Here is a 17238-nt window from a genome sequence, read left to right on the forward strand (position 1 = left end):
CTCTTGATATTCTGATATTTTTCCTTATTTTTGCATACACAGTCTTTTGCATATGGTAGATGCACTGTTTCTATATTGATGCTTTTGTTATAATAATGATTCATGTTTTAAATATTTTTTGTAGCAACTTACATTATCATCATTACAAATTCTCTCTGAAAAGAAGATTGGCTGATATTTTGATTAATCTGAATGCCTCTTATAAGTGGGAGCTAAGCTTACCATATCTAATTACAAATATCTAAATATGTAGGTATCTGTAACTAGATTTCCAGTTAAAGCCAAAATATACCTGAAATGATAAGAATACTTATGAAAAGAAATGAGGTCAGATTATTTCAGTTTATTGGTAAATCAAATTCTAATTGATGAAACGATCAAGAATTAGAAGGAATATCTTTTAAAAATCTATTTTATAACATATCTCACGTGGCATATCTATTCAGTATGCCATTGTTTATTTGAAAATAACACCCTATATAAAGTTTATTATCCATGTATATGAGGGGCTGTAAAGACCGATATATCCTCATGCATAAACATTTATGAGCAGCTTGATACAGGCACAACAATGCACAATACTATGATGCAAGGAGGTGTCACTCCACCAGCTCAGGTCCATAGAACTGACCAGGAAATGAGTGCTTTCAAAAATACCAATGCTGGCTTGGCCTTGCCTGGCAGATCTCATGTTGATATTTGGGCTTTTTCTTAGTGCCTTTCAGACCTTCCCTAAGTAAGCCACTTTGCTACCATTACTTTGTATACACAGGGGATCTGCCCTGTTTGTAACTGTGCTGTGGCAGACACTTAATAAAGCATTCCTCCTGCTGCCTTTGAACCTATCAGTGGCAGTAGTTTAGGTTTTCTGCTATCATCCATCTCCTCATATATCCTACCCAGAAGAGTTATGCTTCAATATGCATTGCTTCAAAGAGGACAGACTGGCTGCCCTCCAGGACCTCATTGTTGGTGATCCCATCTCACCATTTAAATAGAACTTCCCGATGAAGCTTCTCTGGAAACCACTTATAGGGTCCTGAGCAACATGTGCTCTTGCCAGTCTGTACACAATGACAGATCTATAGATTTTCAGTTTCATTCACAGTTTGGGGCAAGCTGAGCTTACACATTTCTCTCCCAGCTGATCAGAACACACCATGATATATATAACTCCTTTGCCTGAATAATTCCTATACATTTACTAAACACCAGTCTGAATTAGACACGTGCTATATATTTGGGCTACTCACTTAAATATCATTACAGTCTGTGCCTGAAGTACCACATCATCTCTTAATTAGGGTAAAATGTGATAAATGCAATAATAGAGGAATGTAAAATATATTTTGGAGATACAGAGAAAGAAGCAGCTCTGCCTAATGCATAGAGTAGGAATGAAAGTGAAGCAAAGATGAAACAAGCCTTCAGGAGGTAGACAATATAAGAGGTGTTGACAAAGGGCCCATTACCCCAAGAGCAGGAAGTAAACTCTAAGAAAGGACATGTGTACCTGGTGATAGGTATATAAGATCAATAAAGAAGCATTGTTTAGCTCTTCTGAATCACGGTTTATCTCAAACTATCTGTAACAGAAGAGCCCAATCCTGTAAGTTTACTCATTAATAAAAATGTCAGGGGGCGGAGCCAGGATGGCGGCGTGAGTAGAGCAGTGGAACTCTCCTCCCAAAGCCACATAGAATTATGAAAATATAACAAAGACAACTCTTCCTAAAATAGAAACCAAAGGACACAGGACAATATCCAGACCACATCCACACCTGCGAGAACCCAGCACCTCGCGAAGGGGGTAAGATACAAGCCCCGGCCCAGTGGGACCCGAGCGCCCCTCCCTCTGGCTCCCAGCAGGTGGAAAGAAACCGGAGCGGTTTTTTTTTCATTTTTGGAAAGTGCTTTTTGGAAGCCTTAAAGGGACAGGGACACCAATACCAGGGAAACAGGGCAGGGCAGCAACACCAGTGAGTGGGTGCCTGAGACAGGCGCCTGAGGACAAAGAAAATCACGCGTTTTTCCCTTTTCTTTTTTTTGGCGAGTGCTTTTTGGAAGCCTTAAAGGGACAGGGACCTCAATACTAGGAAAACAGGGCAGCAAGACCAGTGAGCGGGTGCCTGAGACCGGTGCCTGAGGACAAACAATATCGCACGTTTTTCCTTTTTTTTTTGGCGAGTGCTTTTTGGAAGCCTTAAAGGGACAGGGACCCCAATACTAGGGAAACAAGGCAGCAAGACCAGTGAGCGGGTGCCGGGAACCGGCGCCTGAGGACAAAGAAAATCGTTCATTTTTTCCTTTTTTTTTTTTCCTCTGTCGTTGTTGCTGTTGTTGTTTTGGTTTGGAGAGTGCTTTTTGGAAGTCTTAAAGGGGCAGGACAGGACACTTAGCCCAGAGGCAGGGAATCTGGGGATCTCTGGGCACTCTAACCCCCTGGGCAACAGGGAGCATAGACGCCCATTACAGAGATAAATAGCCTCCCGGCCGCTCCCCCTCCAATGGGGCTCCACCATTTTGGAGAAGCAGCCCCAGCCAGGCCACGCCCAGTGCAACAGCAGAGATAAACTCCATAGCAACCGGGCAGGTAGCAGAAGCCCTGTCTGCACACAGCTGCCCAGCACAAGCCACTAGAGGTCACTATTCTCCCAGGAGAGGAAGGCCACAAACCAACAAGAAGGAAAGCTCTTCCAGCTGTCACTCGTACCAGCTCTGCAAACTATCTCTATCACCATGAAAAGGCAAAACTACAGGCAGACAAAGATCACAGAGACAACACCTGAGAAGGAGACAGACCTAACCAGTCCTCCTGAAAAAGAACTCAAAATAAAAATGATGAACATGCTGACAGAGATGCAGAGAAAAATGCAAGAGCAATAGGATGAAGTCCGGAGGGAGATCAGAGATGTCAGGAAGGCGATCACAGAAGTGAAACAATCCCTGGAAGGATTTATAAGCAGAATGGATAAGATGCAGGAGGCCATTGAAGGAATAGAAACCAGAGAACAGGAACGTATAGAAGCTGACATAGAGAGAGATAAAAGGATCTCCAGGAACGAAACAACACTAAGAGAACTATGTGACCAATCCAAAAGGAATAATATTCGTATTATAGGGGTACGAGAAGAAGAAGAAAGAGGAAAAGGGATAGAAAGTATCTTTGAAGAAATAATTGCTGAAAACTTCCCCAAACTAGGGGAGGAAATAATAGAATAGACCACGGAAATACACAGAACCCCCAACAGAAAGGATTCAAGGAGGACAACACCAAGACACATAATAATTAAAATGGCAAGGATCAAGGAAAAGGACAGAGTTTTAAAGGCAGCTAGAGAGAAAAAGGTCACCTATAAAGGAAAACCCATCAGGCTAACATCAGACTTCTCGATAGAAACCCTACAGGCCAGAAGAGAATGGCATGATATATTTAATACAATGAAACAGAAGGGCCTTGAACCAACGATACTGTATCCAGCACGATTATCATTTAAATATGATGGCGGGATTAAACAATTCCCAGACATGCAAAAGCTGAGGGAATTTGCTTCCCACAAACCACCTCTACAGGGCATCTTACAGGGACTGCTCTAGATGGGAGCACTCCTAAAAAGAGCACAGAACAAAACATACAACATATAAAGAATGGAGGAGGAGGAATAAGAAGGGAGAGAAGAAAAGAATCTCCAGACAGTGTATATAACAGCTCAATAAGCAAGCTAAGTTAGGCAGTAAGATACTAAAGAAGCTAACCTTGAACCTTTGGTAACCACGAATCTAAAGCCTGCAATGGCAACAAGTACATATCTCTCAATAGTCACCCTAAATGTAAATGGACTGAATGGACCAATCAAAAGACACAGACTAATAGAATGGATAATAAAGCAAGATCCATCCATATGCTGCTTACAAGAGACTCACCTCAAACCCAAAGACATGCACAGACTTAAAGTCAAGGGATGGAAAAAGATATTTCATGCAAACAACAGAGAGAAGAAAGCAGGTGTTGCAATTCTGGTATCAGACAAAACAGACTTCAAAATAAAGAAGTAACAAAAGATAAAGAAGGACATTACATAATGATAAAGGGCCCAGTCCAACAAGAGGATATAACCATTCTAAATATATATGCACCCAACACAGGAGCACCAGCATTTGTGAAACAAATACTAACAGAACTAAAGAGGGAAATAGACTGCAATGCATTCATCTTAGGAGACTTCAACACACCACTCACCCCAAAGGATACATCAACAGGGCAGAAAATAAGTAAGGACACACAGGTATTGAACAACACACTAGAAAAGATGGACCTAACACACATCTATAGAACTCTACATCCAAAAGCAACAGGATATACATTCTTCTCAAGTGCACATGGAACATTCTCCAGAATAGACCACATACTAGCTCACAAAAAGAGCCTCAGTAAATTCCGAAAGATTGAAATTCTACCAAACAATTTTTCAGACCACAAAGGTATAAAACTAGAAATAAATTCTACAAAGAAAACAAAAAGGCTCACAAACACATGGAGGCTTAACAACATGCTTCTAAATAATCAATGGATCAATGAACAAATCAAAATAGAGATCAAGGAAAATATAGAAACAAATGACAACAAAAACACAAAGCCCCAACTTCTGTGGGATGCAGCGAAAGCAGTCTTAAGAGGAAAGTATATAGCGATCCAGGCAAACCTGAAGAAGGAAGAACAATCCCCAATGAATAGTCTAACATCACAACTATCAAAACTGGAAAAAGAAGAACAAATGAGGCCTAAAGTCAGCAGAAGGAGGGACATAACAAAGATCAGAGAAGAAATAAACAAAATTGAGAAGAATAAAACAATAGCAAAAATCAACAAAATCAAGAGCTGGTTCTTCAAGAAAATAAACAAAATAGATAAGCCTCTAGCCAAACTTATTAAGAGAAAAAGAGAATCAACACAAATCAACATAATCAGAAATGAGAATAGAAAAATCACGACAGAACCCATGGAAATACAAAGAATTATTAAAGACTACTATGAAAACCTATATGCCAACAAGCTGGAAAACCTAGAAGAAATGGACAACTTCCTAGACTGATCAAGGAAGAAACACAAAAGTTAAACAAACCAATTACGAGCAAAGAAATTTAAATGGTAATCAAAAAACTACCCAAGAACAAAACCCCAGGGCTGAACGGATTTACCTCGGAATTTTATCAGACACACAGAGAAGACATAATACCCATTCTCCTTAAAGTGTTCCAAAAAATAGAAGAGGAGGGAATACTCCAAAATTCATTCTATGAAGCCAACATCACCCTAATACCAAAACCAGGCAAAGACCCCACCAAAAAAGAAAATTACAGACCAATATCCCTGATGAATGTCGATGCAAAAATACTCAATAAAATATTAGCAAGCAGAATTCAACAGTATATCAAAAGGATCATACACCATGACCAAGTGGGATTCATCCCAGGGATGCAAGGATGGTACAACATTCGAAAATCCATCAACATCATCCACCACATCAACAAAAAGAAAGACAAAAACCACATGATCATCTCCATAGATGCTGAAAAAGCATTTGACAAAATTCAACATCCATTCATGATAAAAACTCTCAGCAAAATGGGAATAGAGGGCAAGTACCTCAACATAATAAAGGCCATATATGATAAACCCACAGCCAGCATTATACTGAACAGCGAGAAGCTGAAAGCATTTCCTCTGAGATCGGGAACCAGACAGGGATGCCCACTCTCCCCACTGTTATTTAACATAGTACTGGAGGTCCTAGCCATGGCAATCAGACAAATCAAAGAAATACAAGGAATCCAGATTGGTAAAGAAGAAGTTAAACTGTCACTATTTGCAGATGATATGATACTGCACATAAAAAACCCAAAGACTCCACTCCAAAACTACTAGAATTGATATCGGAATACAGGAAAGTTGCAGGATACAAAATTAACACACAGAAATCTGTAGCTTTCCTATACACTAACAATGAACCAATAGAAAGAGAAGTCAGGAAAACAATTCCATTCACAATTGCATCAAAAAGAATAAAATACCTAGGAATAAACCTAAGCAAAAAAGTGAAAGACTTATACTCTGAAAACTACAAGTCACTCTTAAGAGAAACTAAAGGGGACACTAACACATGGAAACGCATCCCATGCTCGTGGCTAGGAAGAATTAATATCGTCAAAATGGCCATCCTGCCCAAAGCAATATACAGATTTGATGCAATCCCTATGAAACTACCAGCAACATTCTTTAATGAACTGGAACAAATAATTCAAAAATTCATATGGAAACACCAAAGACCCCGAATAGCCAAAGCAATCCTGAAAAAGAAGAATAAAGTAGGGAGGATCTCACTCTCCAACTTCAAGCTCTACTACAAAGCCATAGTAATCAAGACAATTTGGTACTGACACAAGAACAGAGCCACAGACCAGTGGAACAGAATAGAGAGTCCAGATATTAACCCAAACATATATGGTCAATTAATATTTGATAAAGGAGCCATGGACATACAATAGCAAAGTGACAGTCTCTTCAACAGATGGTGCTGGCAAAACTGGACAGCTACATGTAGGAGAATGAAACTGGACCTTTGTCTAATCCCATATACAAAGGTAAACTCAAAATGGATCAAAGACCTGAATGTAAGTCATGAAACCATAAAACTCTTGGAAAAAAACATAGGCAAAAACCTCTTAGACATAAACATGAGTGACCTCTTCTTGAACATATTTCCCCGGGCAAGGAAAACAACAGCAAAAATGAGCAAGTGGGACTACATTAAGCTGAAAAGCTTCTGTACAGCAAAAGACACCATCAATAGAACAAAAAGGAACCCTACAGTATGGGAGAATATATTTGAAAATGACAGATCCGATAAAGGCTTGACGTCCAGAATATATAAAGAGCTCACACACCTCAATAAACAAAGAACAAATAACCCAATTAAAAAATGGGCAGAGGAACTGAACAGACAGTTCTCCAAAAAAGAAATACAGATAGCCAACAGACACATGAAAAGATGCTCCACATCGCCAATTATCAGAGAAATGCAAATTAAAACTACAATTAGGTATCACCTCACACCAGTAAGGATAGCTGCCATCCAAAAGACAAACAACAACAAATGTTGGCGAGGCTGTGGAGAAAGGGGAACCCTCCTACACTGCTGGTGGGAATGTAAATTAGTTCAACCATTGTGGAAAGCAGTATGGAGGTTCATCAAAATGCTCAAAACAGACTTACCATTTGACCCAGGAATTCCACTCCTAGGAATTTACCCTAAGAATGCAGCAATCAAGTTTGAGAAAGACAGATGTACCCCTATGTTTATCGCAGCACTATTTACAATAGCCAAGAATTGGAAGCAACCTAAATGTCCATCGGTAGATGAATGGATAAAGAAGATGTGGTACATATACACAATGGAATACTACTCTGCCATAAGAAGAGGAAAAATCCTACCATTTGCAGCAACATGTATGTAGCTGGAGAGTATTATGCTCAGTGAAATAAGCCAAGCGGAGAAAGAGAAATACCAAATGATTTCACTCATCTGAGGAGTATAAGAACAAAGGAAAAACTGAAGGAACAAAATAGCAGCGGAATTACAGAACCCAAAAATGGACTAACAGGTACCAAAGGGAAAGGAACTGGGGAGGATGGGTGGGCAGGGGGGATAAGTGGGGGGAGAAGAAGGGGGGTATTAAGATTAGCATGCATGGGGGGGAGGGAGAAAGGGGAGGGAGGGCTGTACAACACAGAGAGGACAAGTAGTGATTCTACATTTTGCTAAGCTGATGGACAGTGACCGTAAGGTGGTTTTTAGGGGGGACCTGATATAGGGGAGAGCATAGTAAACATAGTATTCTTCATGTAAGTGTAGACTAAAGATTAAGAAAAAAAAAAAGGAAAGAAAGAAAATGGGGATTACTCCTTGATAGGATAAAACAATTGGTAAATCAAAGATTAACGCATGCTTTAAATATCCTTAATGTTGATCACTTAAAGGGTGTCACATGATCAGCTATGGAGGTACTCTTTTCTGATAATATTCCTTTCTCTTAATAAAAATAAAAATTAAAAAAATTAAAAAAAAATTTTTAAAAAAAGCAGTTCCTGTGTGCTGACCTCCAATAGTTCTACACAGTGGTATAGAGGGCATGTCAAAGTGTGGGCAAAGGGTCTGTTTGTTTCTGTGCAGAAGATCAAGGCCTAGCTTGGCTACCCAGAAAATGAACTAAGATACGATATGAGGAGGAGCTTCCGGCATCAGCACTCTCTGGAGGACTCGTGCCGGGGGATGATCATCAAAAAGCCTCCACAGGGATCTGGGCAATGCTGCGGTTGTGGCTGCTTCCACCCCACTGTTTCCTGGACTTGTCTTTGGAATGAGGAGGGAGATGTCTAGGCTGGCATGTGCATACAGTGAGACAACGAATTTGACCGGATCTGTACTGTTGGAACTCAATCAGGAGTTAGGAGGGGTGCAAGTTGTAGCGCTCCAAAATCTTACGACTATAGACTATCTATGGTTAAAAGAACCTATGGGATGTGAACAGATCCCAGAAATGGGTTGCTTTAATTTGTCTGATTTCTCTCAGACTGTTCAAGTACAATTGGACAATATCTATCATATCATAGACTAATTTTCACAAATGCCTAGGGTGCCTAAATGGTTTTCTTGGCTTCACTGGAGATGGCTGGTAATTATAGATTTGCTTTGGTTATGTCACCTTATTCCTATTATGTTAATATGTGTGCGCAAGTTAGTTAGTAGTTTAAAACCTATACATACTTAAGGTACTCTACAAGAAGATATGTCAAAGAAATAATCAATCCTCCCATGTTTTCTTCCATATGCTACCTCTATATCTTTTCTTCTTCCTTCCTAATTACAACCCTTAAATAGAATTCGTGCCTCATATCGAATTTACTGAGTATCATAATTCCTCCAGGTGGTAAAGATACCTCGAGACAAGTGCTGGGCATAGAAGCCACAGGGCATAAATCTGCAAAGAAGTAAAAAGCTAACCTTTTCAAACAATATGGCTTCTCTCTCACTTACCAACTTTACATTTCCCTGTATGGCCCTGGAAGATGACTGGTTAGCCAGAGACGGGTAAGATTCCTCAAGGTAGGAACAACCTAAGACAGGCACAGTCACAGGGGGTCCATCAGGTGAGAAATTGGGGAACAGCAGTGGTGAAGCTTAGAACCTCACCCCCCCTGTGTTGAGAGAAAGCTTCTGCATCCGTGGATGTTTTATTGCCCTTGTCTAGCTTGGATTAGCACATAGTCTACAGGCACACACCTGATCATCTACATTTGCCCTCTTACAGCACTAAACTATGTTTTCTACCTTTATCTTGCATCTACCTACCACTTCAGCAGTTTATTAAAAATAAAAATAATAATAATAATAAAGGGAGAAATGTGGGATTCACATATAAATCAAGTATAAAAATCAAACGAATATTCATATTTGACCTGATTGTTTATAGTTCATAATGCATGATCAGAACCGAAAGTTTCTGTGAATGCCCTTGTACTGTTCACCATGTAAGAACTTATTCACTATGTAAGAATTCGTTCACTATGTAAGAACTTGTTCGTTATGCTTCAGAAGATTGGAGACTGATGAGAACTAGGCCTGAGATGGATTAATGATTGTGCATTGAGCATTGACCCCCCTATACAGAATTCTATTGTTGTTAACAACCATTTGATCAATAAATATGAGAGATGCCCTCTCAAAAAAAAATGTTCAAAGAGGAAATGATTTCTCAGTGTATATAACTAGGGAGTAATATCTATAGGCCTAAAATTCAGATTTCCTGACTGAAGTGGGTTGGTAAAAAAGAAGGGCCTTACCCATGTCTTAGAATGTTTTGAACTCTACACATTTCCTTTCAGCCTCTACAGAAATCTTTGTAATACATAACACAAAGGCATCAGGATCTGGACCCAGGGTATGATTGCTCCCAGACCAACCCTGGGAATGCTAAGCATTTGTGACGAGTATGTCCCCTAGGCTATAGTGAATTGAAAACAGTGACATCAATCCCTTTAGTGATAAAGACCATCAATATGTACCAAAGTAAAGCCAATTTCAAAATTTGAATACCTTTAAGCTTTTTATACATAACAAGCAAATCATTAAAAATGTCAGTGGAGGATAGGTTTACCCTTAACTTATTTAACTTTTCTGGGCTGAGACTGATGAGCACACATCTTCCATTTACAAAATTGTTTTTTATATTTATATTTTTGACACCATTTTACTACTCTCCCCTGGTTCTCTCTTCCCTTCTGTTTGTGCCATCTCCCTCATCGTTTAGGGTTCCTTATCTCTTTCATTAAAGCTTGGTGATCATCAGGACTTCATCCTTAGCCTCCCTTTCCCCTGCCCTTTTTCCAGTTTGGGGAACTTACCTAAATGCATAACTTCTTAATGAGTTATTTTTATTGGACCACTTGGCCAATGCCAGTAAATATCCAACTGCTTTTTCTACTTAAATAAGAGCAGTATCTTAACCCAATAAATTTAAAACCTAACATTATCTTCTTCCTCAAACCTGTGCCTCCTCCTGTACCCCCATCTTTTGAAGTAGGATCACCATTGGCCTCACTGTCCAAGTCAGAAACCCGGCAGCCATTTGAAAGACCCCCATGCACTCACCCCTTAGTCACCAAGTGCGCTAAAGTCTACCTTTGTTTTGTTTCCCTGCTTTCTATACCAATTGCCACTTATTTTATTCACACCCTAATCTCTTCTTGCCTGGATAATTATAGCTGCCGCATAACTTGCATTCTCTCTGCCTTATTCCCCTCCTCTCCATCCCTCTCTCAGCATGTGCAGAGATATTCTAATACACAAATGTGATTAAAATTCTTTTTTACCCCATGGTTACTGTCTGCCTAAAATTGAAATATCTAGTCACAGGGGCCTTCGAGGTTTATCTGTGCATCCTTCATCCCATGTAAATCAGCTGCTTTAAGATCTCTAAACATACTGGGCTACCTCTTGCCACCACCACCTTCCCCCTTCCTGTCCCTTCTCAGATACTTCTCCCTCCCCCTGTGATGCCCTTCACCTCCTTTCCTAGCTAGGTAACTTCTGCTGATCATTCAAATCCCAGCTCAAGTGTTATCTTCCCAGGATATGTAGGTGCTCTGCCCCTGATCCTCAGTAGCATCTGGTGCTTAGCTCCATCACAGTGTTACCTCCGTGTAATTCGTTTTCAGACTATAAACTTGCTGAGGTCAGGGATTGATCTTAGTTGGTTTTGTGTGCTCAGCTCATAGCATAGAGACTAGAACACAGATGAATGAAGACTTCATTTGGCAAGCACTATGGAGGAAGTGGAAAAAGAATTCTAAAATGAATTCAAGAGTCCTCCTAGACATTCAGGTAGAAAGAAAAATGTGAGACTGACACTAAGTGGGAAAAGTTGGCAGATGATACAGATCGGAACCATTCTGATTACAGAGAGGAGGTGTGTGAAGAGGGGTAATGCTTAAATTTAGCCCAGCAGATGCAGCATGACTCTAAGTAATTAGAGTCCTTTGAGGGCTAAAATATTTATTTTAATTTAATAGAGCAGGAATTTCTGTTTAGAGCAGCTCAATAGAATTCTTTTGTCTCCTGTATATCAGGCCCTGTGTTCTTCCCTGGGCATACAAAGGTGAGCAAAATAGATGCTTACTGGCTACTGGAAAGAAAGACACCTGTTGTGCACAGCAGAGTAAAAGGCAGTGTGATGGGTGTTAGGATGGTGATACATCCAAGGGGGATGTAGAAAGAGAAAAATGAGGCAATGCTTGTTTTTAGGGAAGGAGGATGATTGGAAAAGTATTGTTAAGGAAAACTTCACAGAAGAAAGGACTCTCCAATGACTATTGATATATAATTAGGGATTTACCAATTAAAGAGGGACAAAAGAAAAGGAACCAAAAGAAGGAAGACACTAACACACACAGCTGTGTGTGTACATAGGAGATAAGCACTTCAGTAATATTAGAACATAGGAGGCAAACGGATGCTGCTGCCTTTCAGTATCTAGAGAGTAAGCAGGGGTCCTACAATGGAAAATCAGTGTGCCATGCTGAGAAGTTTGTGCTTAACATATAATTAGTAGGTAGCCATAATATATAACAACATATATACAACATAACTTAACACAATTAGTAGGCATAATTAGAGGATTGTACTAAGGGAAGTGGCAAAGTCACATTTGCAACTTAGAATGGACCACCTGGGTAGGGCGAAATAGATGAACTAGAGGCAGGGAGAAGAAAAGGAACAAAACAGGGGCAAGAGATCTGTTAAAAGGCTTGAGATTGGATACAAACAATGAGTGTGGGAAGCTGTTTTCCAAAAATATTTAGGAAGAAAAACCAGAAAAAATTGGATTTTCTGATTTGAATTTACTTCAACATTACATTTTTAGCTAAGAGATTTCCTTTCTATTTTGAGAAATTTTAATTCTGTAAAGTAAGATAACAAAGGGATGCTTAGATGTTCTCTAGTAAGCGTGGGTATTTTTCTGCTCTTGGATAGTATTTAGGCCTCAAGAAAAATACATTGTAAATCATTATGACGTGTTCACCATGCATTGTAGCCATAAGGTGAGTTCACTCAGAATTGACACTCCTCTGGGCCCTTAATTAGATGCACCTGACACGGTTTATTTTTTAGATGAGGAAATATGCCTCCTGCTAAATTGTTCCTGGGAAGTAGTACAGGAAGGGACTCTGATACCACACCAAATGCAGTGTACACGTTGCTAATTCAATCTGGTGGTTTTAAATTCAGATAGATCTAATAATGAGAAGTGCAAGTTATTAAAAAAGTTGAGTATGTAATTTATTAAATATGAATATATGAATATATTTTTATATAATATGTATTAAATTATTGACCAAACAGGGAAACAGTAGCAGTTTTTGTCTCAAAACATTTAAAATATCTTTAATCAAAGGATAAGAAAGTTGTATAATTACATTTTGTTTTCATGTCTATACTTGTTTTCTTTGTGTATAGCTTTTAATAAACTTTTACTTAAGAATATTTTTAGATTTATTTAAATTTACATAAAAGGTACAGAGATAGTATAAAGAGTTTCCATGTATTGATCATCTGGTTTCCCTGATGTTAAAATCTTATACATGTTATATTTATGAAAATTAAGAAATTATCATTTGTGCATTACTGTTAGCTAAACTCTATACTTTATTCAGATTTTAACAGTTTCTCCACAAATATCCTTTTTCTGTTCCTGGATACAACTCAAGATACCATGCTGTACTTAATCTTCATCTCTCCTTTACTCTGTGATTGTTTTTTAGTCTTTCTTATTTTTCATAACCTTGACTATTTTGAGGAGTACTGGTCAAGTATTTTCTAAAACATCCTGATGTTTCTCTCATGATTAGACTGGGATTATGGGGTTGGGGAGGAAGACAACAGAGATGGCTTGCCTTTTGTGATCAGACAAGGGGATGTGTGATCACATGACTTGTCACTGGTTGAGCCAAACATCTCAACCAGTGATCTCTTAGTTAAGGTGGAGTTAGCCATGATTCTCCACTGGAAAACAATTATTTTTCCCTTCCAGACCCAAGGAAGGAGGAGTTATGCTTCCCTTCCTTGAGGGGGAGACATCTGCATGAATTGCTTGGAATTCTTCTCTAAGGGAGACTGGTCTCTTCTTCCCCATTTATTTATTCATTTAAACATTCATATCAATATGGACTCATGGATACTTACTTTATACTTTGGGTTATAATTCAACACTTGTTATTTTGTCACTCAAATTGTTCCCCCTTTGGCCTTTGGAACCTCTGCCAGGTTGGTTCCTGTTCTCTTTGGCATGCACACATCATTTTGCTTCTTGAACACTTCATTACTTTCTGGTCCTACAAGATGCTTCAAGTTCATCCTGTATAGACCTTTCCCCTGCCCTAGAATTAGTGATTTCTCCAAGGAGTCCTAGTTCTTTGTATTGGAGAACAATATCAAATAGCAATCAAGACCTGGACTACACTGCTTTTTGAAAACACTTTGTTTTTCCATTGCTTATCTTGTATTCTAAGAGCAAACCACAAGGTCATCCTGTCCTGACGTTTCTAAAAAATACAAACTCCTGGTTCCAACTGTTGGGTGGGAATTGTGACTCAAAAGCTGGCAGCAGGGCACTGGCTTGGTGTTGGTGTGGCATTGTTATGTACTTACATGATTTTTGTTATGAAAAATAGTTCAGGGATTACTGGATATGTAATTAACTCCCTTCATTTTACAGAAAAAACAAATAAGGCCCAGAGAATGAAGCACATGCCCACAGACACACAGCAAAAGGATCTATTTTCATCACTTCTAGGAAATCAGGTATTTTCCATGCTTATGCTCTCAGTGTGCTAACTGGTACCTTTTAAATCAGTGAGTCTCAACACGGTTCCTTTGGGGAGCTTTAAAAATCCCTATGCCCAGATCCCGCTCTGAGAAATTCTGATTGAAATGGTCTGGAGTGGTACCTAGCAACTAGGTTTTCCTTATGGCCTTTCAGATAATATAATGAGCAGCTTGGGTTGAGGATTACTGCCTTACATGGACAAACTCAATCCCATCAGGGCTCAGATACTGCAGATTATGTTTTCTTCACTGTGCCAATTCTGAGTAATGTTTGATTTATAGTGTATAACTTGACATCTCAGGTTCATCAGTTTAATTTCACAAACACGTACAGCATTTACTCTGTGCTCAGCACAGTGATGGACTCTCTGGGGAGGGAGGGATTAAGAACATGAAACAGTTACAGTCTCCTTTATCAGAGAGCTTGAACTATAAAAGGGGGAATTGGTATGGATACAAATAAGTAGAATAACAAATGGAGACAGGTGAGTGCTAAAAGGAGCATAAAGTTCCAGGGAGGGGAATGAGGGTTCAAAGGAATAAGGAACTAGATCATGTTGACATAAATGGATAATTTTGTTCTCTGGCTGAAGCAAGTGATGCCTTCCTTCTGAGACTTTAATATCTTCTGTGGATAGCCTTTGCCAAAGCTGTAGCATCTTAGGAAGCCAGAAGTTATATTATTTTGTGTGAAAAGTCCATTAGTATCATGCTTTAGCTAACACGGCTCTTGCCTAGGTCTTGATTAAGCCACCCTCAAGCGAGATACTATGCAAACCATGTTAACAATGAATCTGGATGTAAGAAAACTTATGTTATTTTTAGGCATCTTGACTGGAAATTGCTTTGTCCCATCACTGGGCAATGCTTTTATTACTGTTTTTACTACTGCTAAATTAGATTGTATGTTGTAGAAATTATGCATAACTGCACTGTTTTTAATATTTGTTACTGTAATCTATTCTGTAATTACAGTATGGAAGCTATTGCTGCAAGCTGTTTGTGTGGATGGCTATTTCACTGAGCTCTAATGATGGTATCTACTGAAAATTCTGTCTGCAAAGGCCCTGCTAGCAAGTGCCTCCCTGGTGATAGACACAGATAAGCTTTATCAGATGCTGTTAAGGAGCTTCATTTATGATGTTGGTCCTTCAGTCTGATAAGTCATTCTGGGTTTTAGACATTTACATCCCAGCCTTTTGGTATGCTCTCCCCCACTCCCTGGGGAAAGAAAGAAACCTGATAGAATTAGAAACCAGCAGACATTATAAAGTAATATTGTTCACATAACATATTTTTCTTGTAAAAACTGTCTCCTGGGTACAATGTCAAGTGGCATAAATACTAAGATGCATGAAGTTGTTAATAAAGACGAATGATTAATCAAGGAATGTTTTTCATGTCAGCTCTGGAAGTTGCCTAAAACACCACAGTTAATGCACCCACTACCAGTTTTCACAACGCGAGCTGATCTCCCAGCAACTGTTGCTTCCCAGGTTGAGCCTGTGGCTTTTCGTCAGTCCCTATTGTGCCTGATTCGTGCTGTTGCCAGAAAATACATATGTACACAGTGTGGGAACACATCCCAAGAAAAAAATTTAAACCCAAAGCAGCCTTTCATGTCAATAAGGAGAGCAGTGACCCACAGCAGGGTGACTTGTGAGTTTACTCTTCCCCAAGCCTGTCCTCTAAGCACCAGCCCAAATACCACGGTGTCTGGAATTCTGCCATCTGAGCCTTGGGAATAACGTTACTTTCTCCATGCTCCTATTAAAAAATTCAAGTATCATGGGAATTACATTTTCACAGATTTATATAATTGCCCTGAATGAATTGTGTCAACTTGGCCAAACTGGGAAGGATAGCCTCCAGCTATATTGAATTATATCTACATTAATATGTCAGAGCAAGATGTTAGAGGGTGATATCAGGCAGTCAGGACTTGAACTGGTATTAGGCCACTAAATGCTTTTTCTTCCAACTCTGAGTTTTATCATTGCACCAGGTAAGGAATCTCTCTGGACCTCTAGCCTTACCTATAAAATAGACTATTAAGATTTCTTCACTCTCTTCAAGCTTCATAATTCCAACCTTATCGCATGAGAGAAGATGGTAGGCTAATATTTAGGAGAGGACAAAAGAAAAAGAGGATCTCTGAAGAAATGTTTCACCACCTTCATAAAGGAGATGTTGGTATGATTTTTCTTTGCTGGATTGTAATTCACCTGTGGTCACTAGAGCATGGTTGGCAATAAAAATCCTCTGAGCTAAGAAAATTTACCCTGTTACCTGTTTGGTAAATTAGGAGGGTGGCAAGCTATATGTTTCCACCAACATCTAAAAATCCTTTAGATGAAACAAATAGCATAAGACAGGGCAATCACCTCCTGTCAAGCTTACTGAAGTTTGATAAACTTTCAAAACTCTTATCCACCTTTCTTGCTACCTCTTTTTTTTCTGATTCCTCTTTCATCATAATCTGCAACCCAATTTCTGATCTTTACTGCTGTCTCCACCTAATTTTCTGTTTCCCTTTCCTCCTCCATATCTATTTGTAAACAGCTCATGAGTTAAGAAGAAGATTGCGGTACCAAAATGAAAGTGCGTTGCATTTTTTTTCTTGGTAACTATTAAATATTTAAGAGTTTCCTACTTATTTAAGGAAAAATGTATTTAAATGGAATCTGATTTCCACCATTCTTCTAAAACACCATGCTTTCCATGTTTGTCTACACATACTATCTTTCTTCTTCATTCAGCTTTGTAAAATGCTGATGACAGTATTGACCCCACTAAA

The sequence above is a fragment of the Manis javanica genome, chromosome 1, assembly GCF_040802235.1.
Source record: "Manis javanica isolate MJ-LG chromosome 1, MJ_LKY, whole genome shotgun sequence".
Taxonomy (NCBI): domain Eukaryota; kingdom Metazoa; phylum Chordata; class Mammalia; order Pholidota; family Manidae; genus Manis; species Manis javanica.